Here is an 11,968-nt window from a genome sequence, read left to right on the forward strand (position 1 = left end):
TTCCTTTTTTATTTTAATTATATCTATTATTTAAAGTTTTATAGTCAACAATCATAAAAATATCTAACCCAGTTCTATTCTATTTTAGTTTTATCTACTTCGGATTGATTTTTTTTTAAATAATCAAATAAGGTTTATTCTAGGAATACAAAGATGGGTCAATATCTGTAAATGTATTAATATGTTTAACATCAGTGAATTAAAGGAAAAAATATGATCAAGCCAATAGATGTTAAAAAGATACTTGATAAAATCCAAAAACCATTCCTTATAAAAATTTTCAATTAGATAGGGAAGGAAACCCTTGAAACTTGATAATGACTATTTGTCAGTTAAATATCAGTTTAAATGGCAAAACACTAAAGCTGTTTCAGTTACAGCAAGGAACCAGACAGGGATTCTCTATTTACAAATTTAATTGATTCCTTTGCTAACTTTGTACATTTTAATTTTTACATAAAGCTTGTCATCATACACTCTATCCAGGGCTATTTGTTTTTCCACTTAACACTATCAATATATTTTGAAGAATATATTACATTATAGCATATTATGTATATTATAGTATATTCAAATATATATATTATTAAAAAACTAACTGCTTTGTTCTTTGATGGCTGCATAGCCATTGCTATTACAAAAAAGTGCTGCATTTATGACTCTGTACATATATTATTTTACATATATATGAACATATCTGAGGATAAGTTTCTAGAGGTTGAATGCTGCTCAAAAGATACATGCTTTTGTAATTTTGAAAGTTGTTACCAAATTGACCTCTGTAAAAGTTATGACAATCTGCAATCTCACCAGGAACATATGAAAGGGCCTATTTTCTTACACTCTTGACCAAAACAGTGAATTATCAAACTTTTTCATCTTTGCCAGAGTTTTAGTTTTTTTTATTTAAAGGTATCTGATGCAATGGGGTTGATTAGAAAAGAAAAGTTGCACACCTTACAGAAAACTGCATAACTTACATATTGGGTGTGCGTGTGTGTGTGTGTGTGTGTGTGTGTATGTGTGTATGTGTGAAAACAGTACACAGATCAAGATATAGACAATCAGCATCCCACAAGGCTCCTAGATGCCCTCTCCCAACCCCAAAGATAACTACTGTTCTGACCTCTATCATCAGGTTTACTTGTTCTTGCCCTTCATATAAATGGAATCCTACAGTATGTATTTTTTATATCTGGCTTCTTTTGCCTAGAACTGTTTGAAAAGTTCATACATGATGTTGCACATATTTGTAGTCTGTGAATTGCCTATTAATATTTTCATACTCATTTATTATTTATCATTTTCATATTAATTAGTAGGAGTTCTTTGTCTTTATTTTTAAATTTATTTTAACTTATTTTTTATTTATTTATATTTTGGCTGTGTTGGGTCTTCATTGCTGTGCGCGAGCTTTCTCTAGTTGCAGTGAGTGGGGGCTACTCGTTGTTGTGGTGCGCGGGCTTCTCATTGCAGTGGCTTCTGTTGTGGAGCACGGCCTCTAGGCGTGCAGCCTTCAGTAGTTGTGGCATGAGGGCTCAGTAGTTGTGGCACAAGGGCTCAGTAGCTGTGGCTTGTGGGCTCTAGAGCGCAGGCTCAGTAGTTGTGGCGCACGGGCTTAGTTGCTCCACTGCATGTGGGATCTTCCCGGACCAGGGCTCAAACCTGTGTCCCCTGTATTGGCAGGCGGATTCTTAACCCCTGGTACCTCTTTGTCTTTTAGATTAGGGGTGGTGGGTGTACTTTTTGTGTAAAGGGCTAGATAGTAAATATTTCAGGCTCTGCGGACTCTGTCAGGACCCTCAACTCTCACTGAGAAGGCAGCCATAAGCAGTGTATAAATACATGGGCATGACAATGTTCCAATAAATTTTATTTACAAAATAGGCTGTGGGCTGGATTTGTCCCACTGGTCATAGTTTGCTGACCCCTGTTCTAAATAGTTATATAATGTCCACTCTCCATGTACAACTATAGAACTTTTGGTATTGTACCCAGTTGAAAATTTATTTACCAACCTCTGTTACAGGTAGAGGTAGGTAATGAATTGTACAATAAGTCAGGAGATGGGGCTTTCTGGAATGCCGTGTTTTTGAGAAAAAATTCTGGAAAATTCCTAATTCCTAATTAGGAATTCTCCTAATTCCTGCCTGGAACATGGAACTATGGCCAAAGGTAAAGCAGCCATCTTGGACCATAAAGCATCACTGAGGATGGAAATGATAGAAGAAACTGAGTCCTTGATAACCATGGAGGCACCATATCGCTTTTAATGCCTACCCCTAGATTTAATTTTTTTGAGAGAGAAATTAAACTTTTATCTTGTTTAAGTCACTGTTGTTTTTATTAGTAGTAACTAAATTCAATTAATCACTGATACACTCATTCTTTGTTAAATGTATTGCAAATATCTTTTCCTGGTCTGTGGCTTTTGTAACTTTCACAATTCCCACGCTTAGGTCTTTAATCCCCCGGAATAGTTTTTTGTATATGGTATATAGCAGGAACATAATTTTAATTTTTCTATATGGATAATGAATTGTTTCAGCACCATTTACTGACTAGTTCAGGATTTCTAAGCAAAGGCATTTTTGGCATTTTGGATATGGCTGTTGTACAGCAATGTCCCATGTATAGCAGGATGTTTAGTATTAATGATCCCTGCCTATTAAATACCTGTAGCAACCTCTAGTCATTGTGATCACTAAAAATGCACATATATATTTCCAGCTTCTTCCATAAAAGGTAGCATTATTTCCGGAGAGTACTGTTGCATCCTTTCTCCATTGATTTGCTATGTTACCTCTGTTATAGATTAAGTTTTAAAATATGAAATAGTCTGTTCCTGGGCTCTCTAAACTGTTCTATTCTAAACTCATGCGAATACAACTGGCTTTTTTTGTTTGTTTGTTTTTTTGCGGTACGCGGGCCTCTCACTGTTGTGGCCTCTCCAGTTGCGGAGCACAGGCTCCGGACGCGCAGGCTCAGCGGCCATGGCTCACGGGCCCAGCCGCTCCGCGGCATGTGGGATCTTCCTGAACCGGGGCACGAACCCGTGTCCCCTGCATCGGCAGGCGGACTCTCAACCACTGCGCCACCAGGGAAGCCCAATACAACTGGTTTTCATTAAACTGTAGCTTTATAATAATCTATAATATGTGATAGGGAAGTCTTACTACATTATTGATAATTGTCTTGGCCAACCTTTTTTATGTATGTTAGAATCTGATTATTAAATTGCATAGGACAATTTGGGGAAGACTGCTATCTTTATGATAGTGAGTTTTCCTAATCATGAATTTGATATATAAATCTTTCCATTTATTATCCATTTCTTTAATGTCTTTCAATACATTTTTATAATTTTATCCATAAAAGTAATATACATTTGTTGAAGATTTATTCCTAGGTACCTTGCATGGTATATTAAAAATCATATTTTTAATCTATTTGTTGCTGGTATATAGGTGTAGAGTTCATGTTTTGTTTTGTTTTTTTAAATTAATTTATTTATTTTTGGCTGTGTTGGGTCTTCGTTGCTGTGCGTGGGCTTTCTCTAGTTGCGGTGAGGGGGGGCTACTCTTCGTTGTGGTGTGTGGGCTCCTCATTGCAGTGTTTTCTCTTGTTGTGGAGCACGGGCTCTAGGTGTGCGGGCTTCAGTAGTTGTGGCACACGGGCTCAGTAGTTGTGGCGCATGGGCTTAGTTGCTTCGCAGCATGTAGGATCCTCCTGGACCAGGGCTCGAACCCGTGTCCCCTGGATTGGCAGGTGGATTCTTAACCACTGCACCACCAGGGAAGTCCCAGAGTTCATGTTTTCTAAGGGAACTGAGTTCTAGGCTAACGTTGGCTTCTGGCAGAAATTTATATTCTTTGTCATGTGTTTAACTTTTGATATTTCATTTAAATGTTTTAATAGATTTCTCATCTGTTTAATACTAGATTAGACTTTCATTGGATTATTTTTACTTTTTTTTACTGTGATAGTCACATACATAAAATTCACTCTTTTAAAGTGAACAATTAAGTGATTTGCAGTATATTCACAGAGTCGTGCAACCATCCTATCATTTTCATCACCCCAAGAAGAAACCCTGTCTCCATTAGCAATTACTCTCCATTTCTCTCTCCACCCAGCCCCTGGCAACCACTAATCTGCTTTCTGTCTGTATGGATTTGCCTATTCTGATATTTCATATAAATGAATCATACAGTATATCACCTATTGTGTCTGGCTTATTTCACCTAGCATATGTTCACATTTTATCCATGTTACAGCGTGTGTCAGTACTTCTTTTTTATTAATGAATATAATTTAATTGCATGGATATACCAATTTTGTTTATTCATCAGATGATGGACATTTGGATTGTTTCACTTTTTTGCTATTATGAATAATGCTACTATGAACACTTGTGTACAAGTTCTTCTGTGGACATGTTTTGAATATTCTTAGGTATACACCTAGGAGTGGAATTTCTAGGTCATATAAAAACTCTATGTTTAATATTTTGAAGAATGCATTTCTCTTTGAAACTTATAGCTATAATTGTGATTGTTTTCAAGGTTCCTGGTTAGTATATAAATAATGTTGATATTTTCCTTGTATTACACAAACATTTCATTGCAGATTTCACATGTATGTCAGAGTAAGTAATTCCTGTGAAATCCATTATTAGTAATGGATTGTGTCTCAATCAAATTCAAGTTTTGTGATCAAAGTTGCAATTACTGCACATTGTGTTTTCTTAATAACTTGGAAACAACCTCAAACTTACAAAAAAGTTATAAGTATAGTAAAAAGAACAGTTTTCCCTTGGTATCCATGAGGGATTGGTTCCAGGACCCCCTGTGGATACCAAAATCCAGGGATGCTCAAGTCTCACATAAAATGGTGCAGTATTTGCATATTACCTACGCATATCCTTCTGTACACTTTAAATCCTTTCTAGATTGCTTATAATACCTAATACAATATAAATGTGTTTTACATTTACAAACCCATGAATATGGAGGCCAACTGTTTTTTTCCTGAATGGTTTGAGAGTAAGTTACTGACATGATACTCCCTTGCACCAAATATTTTAGTGTATATTTCCTTCAAGCAAGGACACACTACATTACTAGAGGGCAAGAATCAAATTCAGGAAATTAACACTGATATATTGCTACCACCTAATCCATAGATCCCATTAAAGTTTCACTAGTTGTCCCAATGATATCCTTTATAGCAAAAGTTTATATCACATTGTCAAGTCTCTTTAGTCTCCCTCAATCTGGAACAGTTCTTGAGTCTATGATACGACAGAAATGAGCTTGTTTTTCTCATTGCATTCTATTAGGTGGCACATAATTCCATTTGTCCCATTATTAATGTTGTTCACTTTGATCACTTAATTAAGGTGATTTGCCTTTGCATTTGGAAGTATTTTATTGGGGATATATGTATACGTATAGCTGATTCACTTTGTTATAAAGCAGAAACTAAAACACCATTGTAAAGCAATTATACTCCAATAAAGATATTAAAAGAAAGTATTTTACGGGGCGGTACATTGAAATTATGTACGTACTATCCTGTTCCTCCTCAGACTTTCAATTTATGATTTACATCAGTGTAGACTCAAGGATTCCTATTTTGTTCTGTTAGTTATAATATATAATACATCATTATTTATCATGAAGTTCCAATTGTCCCAGATTTGGCCCACAGAATTCCCTGCAAGCTGCTTCTGTGCCACTTTGACATGTTCCCATCCTTCTTTAAATATTTCCTTACTTTCTGGCACAAGATATCCAGGCTTATTTTGTACTTTCTTTGCCCCAACCCTGGAATCAGCCAATTCTTTAAGAAGCCCTGGTTCCTTTTATGCCATGTTTAGAAACAAAGATTTGGGTGCTAAGCGTGCTCATTGCTTTTTAGGTGTCACTTATTCCCAAACCCTCCCAGTGGACAGAACTAGGGAATATAAGTACTCCTCCTATCCCACTGTGAAATGACAAGGTTCATTCTAGTTTTTTCCTTTTCTAATTTGTAACTTCTTTCTCTGACAGTGATAAACGTGGCTTCCGTTATTCTTAATATATTTACTTATTTGATTAGTCCCCCTGAACATAACCAGTTCCCCACTAATCCACTGCCTCTTAACCTCTGCAAATGCTCTTCTCACTCCACATATGTTTCAACACCCTGTGCTGAGTCACTGACCCTTGCATTCTCGCACCCAATGAATGATCTCCTCATCCCACTCAGAGTCAGACACCCAATGTTGTCCTTGCCTCCGAATAGGCACCTTCCTCAGGCTGCTTGGGCTATCACCCTGTGTGGGGCTGCCGACTCCCCACATGGTAACTTTCTTCTCCATTGTTGTTCCAACATTATAAGCTGGCTGCTCTCCCGCAAGGACATCCTCCTCATCTCACTTGTGCTCCATCACCCTGCAACGACCTGCTCCCCATGCAAACACCCACTGTGGCAGATTATATTTTCAAGTCATGCCAATATACATCCATCTGACATGCCCTTATTACAAGATACTGATATTCCTCCACTGAAGAGATAGGCTCTTTCCCTTTGTTCTTTCCCTTTGAACCTGAATGGACTATTTAACTGCCTTAATCAGTAGAATGCAGTGAAAGTGATGCTGCATGATTTTTTAGGTTAGAAAGCAACACAGCTTCTGCCTGCCTCTTTCTGTTTCTCTCTCTCTGGATGCTTGACCTTGGAATTCAGCCACTATGTTGTGAGGAAGTTCAAACCACATGGAAAAGCCCATATAGAGAGAAACTGAAGCCCCCAGCTGAAAGCCAGCATCAATTGCTAGATATTTGAGTGAATGAACACTCAGATGCTTTCAGCTCTAAGCCTTTGAGCTTTTCAACTGATATCCCAGATGCTGTGGAGAAGAGACAAACCATTCCTGCTGTGAGCTATGTAAATTCCAGACACATGTAAACCTGCAAAGATAATACATGATTATTGCTATTTTGAGCCATTCAGTTTTGGAGTAATCTGGTACACTGCCAAAGTAATTAGAACACCCCTCTCACACTGCTCAGGGTCAGAAAAACTGCTTAGATGTTCTCTTTACCTCTCTTAGGCTCCTATCATACAACAGGCTGTCTTCCTACACAGACGCCGTCATTACTGTGCTTAGGTTCCAATATCTTATAACAGGCTGCCTTCCCAGGTTGATGCCTTCCTTATTCTGTTTTGGCTCTGAAACTCCATGTTGACTGTCTCTTGAGGCATTGGTTAACAGGCAGCCCATATCGATAATCCCTAAGAGAAAAGAAACTCATAAGGTAGGCAGGCCCCTGTTTACCCTGGCTCCCTGCCTGGGAATAATTTTCTGACTATGGAATTGTAAGATAGAGTCCAAACAAAGCACAGTGGTCCCATTTTGCTGAGTAACAGAGATCAGAGTTCAGGGCAGATGAAGCAGTTGGAATCTTTAGGACACAGGGAGATAAAGAACACCAGAAACTAAATAGGTGGGTAAATACAAAGTCTATATTTTTTAGTGATTTCTCTAAAGGATAACTGACTGAATAAAGCAAAACATGTGCAAGATGGAGTTTATATTTGTAGAAGTAAAAGCTGAGACAAACATAGCTCAAAGGATGGGTGAATATAAATGGAATTATACTGTTATACGATTATTACATTTGTGAAGTGTCAGGTATCAAGACAAGTGGGAAGTATGAAGAGGGAGGTGTGAAGTGGTAAAATATTGACTAACTAGACTTTGATAGGTTAAGAATGCACATTATTAGCCCTAGAGCAAGCATTAAAAAATTATAAGAAGAATAAGCTAAGATGCCAATAGGGGAAATAAAATGGAATACTAACAAATATTTGATTAACCTAGAATAAGACAGGAAAGGAAAAGAACAAGAAAGGCTCCCCCCCCCGCAAAAAAAGGGACAAATGGAAAAGAAACAGCAAGATGGTAGACTACAACCCAACCATGTCAATAATTAAAACAAAAAAAATGGAATGGATAAAAAATGGATAAAACACAGAATGGATTCAAAAAAAAAAAACATGACTCAACTATATACTATATGGAAGAGACGAACTCTAAATATAAAGACACAGATTGAAATTAAAAGGACAGAGAAAGTTATACTGTGCACACAATAGGCTTATATTAATATGAGACAAAATAAACTTCAAGACACAGAGTTGATTACTAGGAAAGAGGAATATTTTTTACGGATAAAAAGGCAGTTTGGGGGCTTCCCTGGTGGTACAGTGGTTAAGAATCCTCCTGCCAATGCAGGGGACATAGGTTCGAGCCCTGGTCTGGGAAGATCCCACATGCTGTGGAGCAACTAAGCCCATGTGCCACAACTACTGAGCCTGCGCTCTAGAGCTGCTACCCACAACTACTGAGCCCGCGTGCTGAAACTACTGAAGCCTGTGCACCTAGAGGCCATGCTCTGCAACAAAAGAAGCCACTGCAACAAGAAGACCACACACCACAAGGAAGAGTAGCCCCCGCTCGCCACAACTAGAGAAAAGCCTGCACGCAGCAATGAAGACCCAGCGCAGCCAAAAAAAAAAAAAGGCAGTTTGGGGACATCCCTGGCAGTCCAGTGGTTAACGCTCCACACTTCTACTGCAGGAGGCACAGGTTCGACCCCTGGTCAGGGAACTAAGATCCTATATGCCATGCAGCCAAAAAAAAAAACTTTAAGAAAAAATGCTTGCATTCCTATACACTAATGACGAAAAATCAGCAAGAGAAACTAAGGAAACAATCCCATTTACCATTGCAACAAAAAGAATAAGATACCTAGGAATAAACATACCTAAGGAGGCAAAAGACTTGTACTCAGAAAACTATAAAACACTGATGAAAGAAATCAAAGATGATGTAAACAGATGGAGAAATATACCATGTTCTTGGATTGGAAGAATCAACATTGTGAAAATGACTATACTACCCAAAGCAATCTACAGATTCAATGCAATCCCTATCAAACTACCAATGGCATTTTTCACAGAACTAGAACAAAAACTTTCACAATTTGTATGGAAACACAAAAGACCCCGAATAGCCAAAGCAATCTTGAGAAAGAAAAACGGAGCTGGAGGAATCAGGCTTCCTGACTTCAGACTATACTACAAAGCTACAGTAATCAAGACAGTATGGTACTGGCACAAATACAGAAATATAAATCAATGGAACAGGATAGAAAGCCCAGAGATAAACCCACGCACATATGGTCACCTTATTTTTGATAAAGGAGGCAAGAGTATACAATGGAGAAAAGACAGCCTCTTCAATAAGTGGTGCTGGGAAAACTGGACAGCTACATGTAGAAGAATGAAATTAGAACACTCCCTAACACCATGCACAAAAATAAACTCAAAATGGATTAAAGACCTAAATGTAAGGCCAGACACTATAAAACTCTTAGAGGAAAACTTGGGCAGAACACTCTATAACATACATCACAGCAAGATCCTTTTTGACCCAACTCCTAGAGAAATGGAAATAAAAACAAAAATAAACAAGTGGGACCTAATGAAACTTAAAAGCTTTTGCATAGCAAGGAAACCATAAACAAGACCAAAAGACAACCCTCAGAATGGGAGAAACTATTTGCAAATGAAGCAACTGACAAAGGATTAATCTCCAAAATTTACAAGCAGCTCATGCAGCTCAATATCAAAAAAACAAACAACCCAATTAAAAAATGGGCAGAAGACCTAAATAGACATTTCTCCAAAGAAGATATACAGATTGCCAACAAACACATGAAAGGATGCTGAACATCACTAATCATTAGAGAAATGCAAATCAAAACCACAACGAGGTATCACCTCACACCAGTCAGAATGGCCATCATCAAAAAATCTATAAACAATAAATGCTGGAGAGGGTGTGGAGAAAAGGGAACCCTCTTGCAGTGTTGGTGGGAATGTAAACTGATACAGCCACTATGGAGAACAGTATGGAGGTTCCTTAAAAAAACTAAAAATAGAATTACCATATGACCCAGCAATCCCACTACCAGGCATATACCCTGAGCAAACCATAATTCAAATAGAGACATGTACTACAATGTTCATTGCAGCACTATTTACAATAGCCAGGACATGGAAGCAACCTAAGTGTCCATCGACAGATTGAGGCCACTCTTCCTGGCTTACTGTCTCCTCACATGACCTTTCTCCTGGGCACAGGCACAGGTAGAGAGATCTCTGGTGTCTCTTCCTCTTCTTATAAGAACACTAATCCTATCAGATTAGTGCTCCACCCTTATGACCTCATTTTACCTTAATTTCCGACTTAAAGGCTTTATCTCCAAATAGAATCATGTTGCAGATTAGGGCTTCAGCATATGAATTTGAGGAGGACACAATTCAGTCCATAACAACGTATACCAGGAAGATGTAACAATTCTAAATAAGTAAGCATCTAATTGAGTTCAAAATGTATGAAGAAACACTGATGAAACTAAAGAGAGGACTAGGTGAATCCACAATTATTGTTAGAGATTTTAGTTATTAATAAAACAATTAGAAAATCAGTAAAAACATAAAAGATCTTATGCTATACTGAACAAATGCAGAGTACATATCCTTCTCAAGAACATATGGAATGTTGACAAGGACAGACTGTATGGTGGGCCATAAAATATATCAGTATTGTTCAAAAGATTAAATCTGGGCTTCCCTGGTGGCGCAGTGGTTGAGAGTCCGCCTGCTGATGCAGGGGACACGGGTTTGTGCCCCAGTCTGGGAAGATCCCACATGCCGCGGAGCGGCTGGGTCCGTGAGCCATGGCCGCTGAGCCTGCGTGTCCAGAGCCTGTGCTCTGCAATGGGAGAGGCCACAACAGTGAGAGGCCCGTGTACCGCAAAAAAAAAAAAAAAAAAAAAAAATTCAAATTTACGGATGCAGCTAAAGTAGTTCTTATAAAGACATTTATACCTTTAAATACCTATTTTAGAAAAAGAAGAAAGCTTTAAAATGAGTAACCTAAGTTTCTACCTTAAGATGCTAGGAAAGAAGAGTAAATTAAATCCAAAGTAGAATGAAAGAATTAAAAGCATAATTAATCAAATAGAAAATAGGTAAATAAAAGAGAAAATGAACAAGTCCAAGAGTTGATTCTTTGGAAAGATTAATAATTAATAAGCCCTCTAGTGATACTAGTCAAGGAAAAGCAATAAAATGCAAATTACAAATATCAGGAATGAAAGAGATGTCACTACAAATTCTACAGACATTAAAAGAATATTAACAGAATAATATATACAATTTTATGCCAATAAATTCCATAACTCAGATGAAATGGACAAATTCCTCAAAAATCTGAATAGTTGTAAAACTCTTAAACTAAATCAAGCAACTCTCACAGAGAAAGCTCTAGGCTTAGGTGGAAGAACATACGTTTGTGGAAGAAATAACAGTCACACAAACTTTTCCCCAAAACAGGAGCATTTTCTATTCACTTTATGGGTCAGCATAATATTGATGCCAAAACCTGACAAAGACAATATAATAAAAGAAAATTATGAGATGGGACTTCTAAATAGTGTGGCAGAGTGAGTAGCTTGACAAATCTTCCCCCAAAGCAACAATACACTGGATATAATTGTCTAAAGCAATCATTTCAGGATTCTGAAAATTGACTAAAGGTACACAGCAAATGGAGTAGCAGTTATTCATGAAAATCAATAGAACTTTGAGTTAGGAACAATAAGAGTCTGTTCAACTTTAAAGGGACAAACTATGAAAACTAGCAGCTTCACCACCAGAGAGGGCTCAATAGATTTGGAATGGAACTTGGATGAACTCTAAGTTCAATAGCATTGTCAACAACAGTAGCACATTCGGTAGCATATGAACAAGGAAAAACAGTGGCTCAGATAGTCTGAGGTTTCAATACTAACTAGGGCAAAAAATGGATTGGCAGACTATCCAGAAATTTATTAAGGAGGTCTGGGAA

Source organism: Pseudorca crassidens, unplaced genomic scaffold (assembly GCF_039906515.1).
Source record: "Pseudorca crassidens isolate mPseCra1 unplaced genomic scaffold, mPseCra1.hap1 Scaffold_1122, whole genome shotgun sequence".
Lineage (NCBI taxonomy): Eukaryota > Metazoa > Chordata > Mammalia > Artiodactyla > Delphinidae > Pseudorca > Pseudorca crassidens.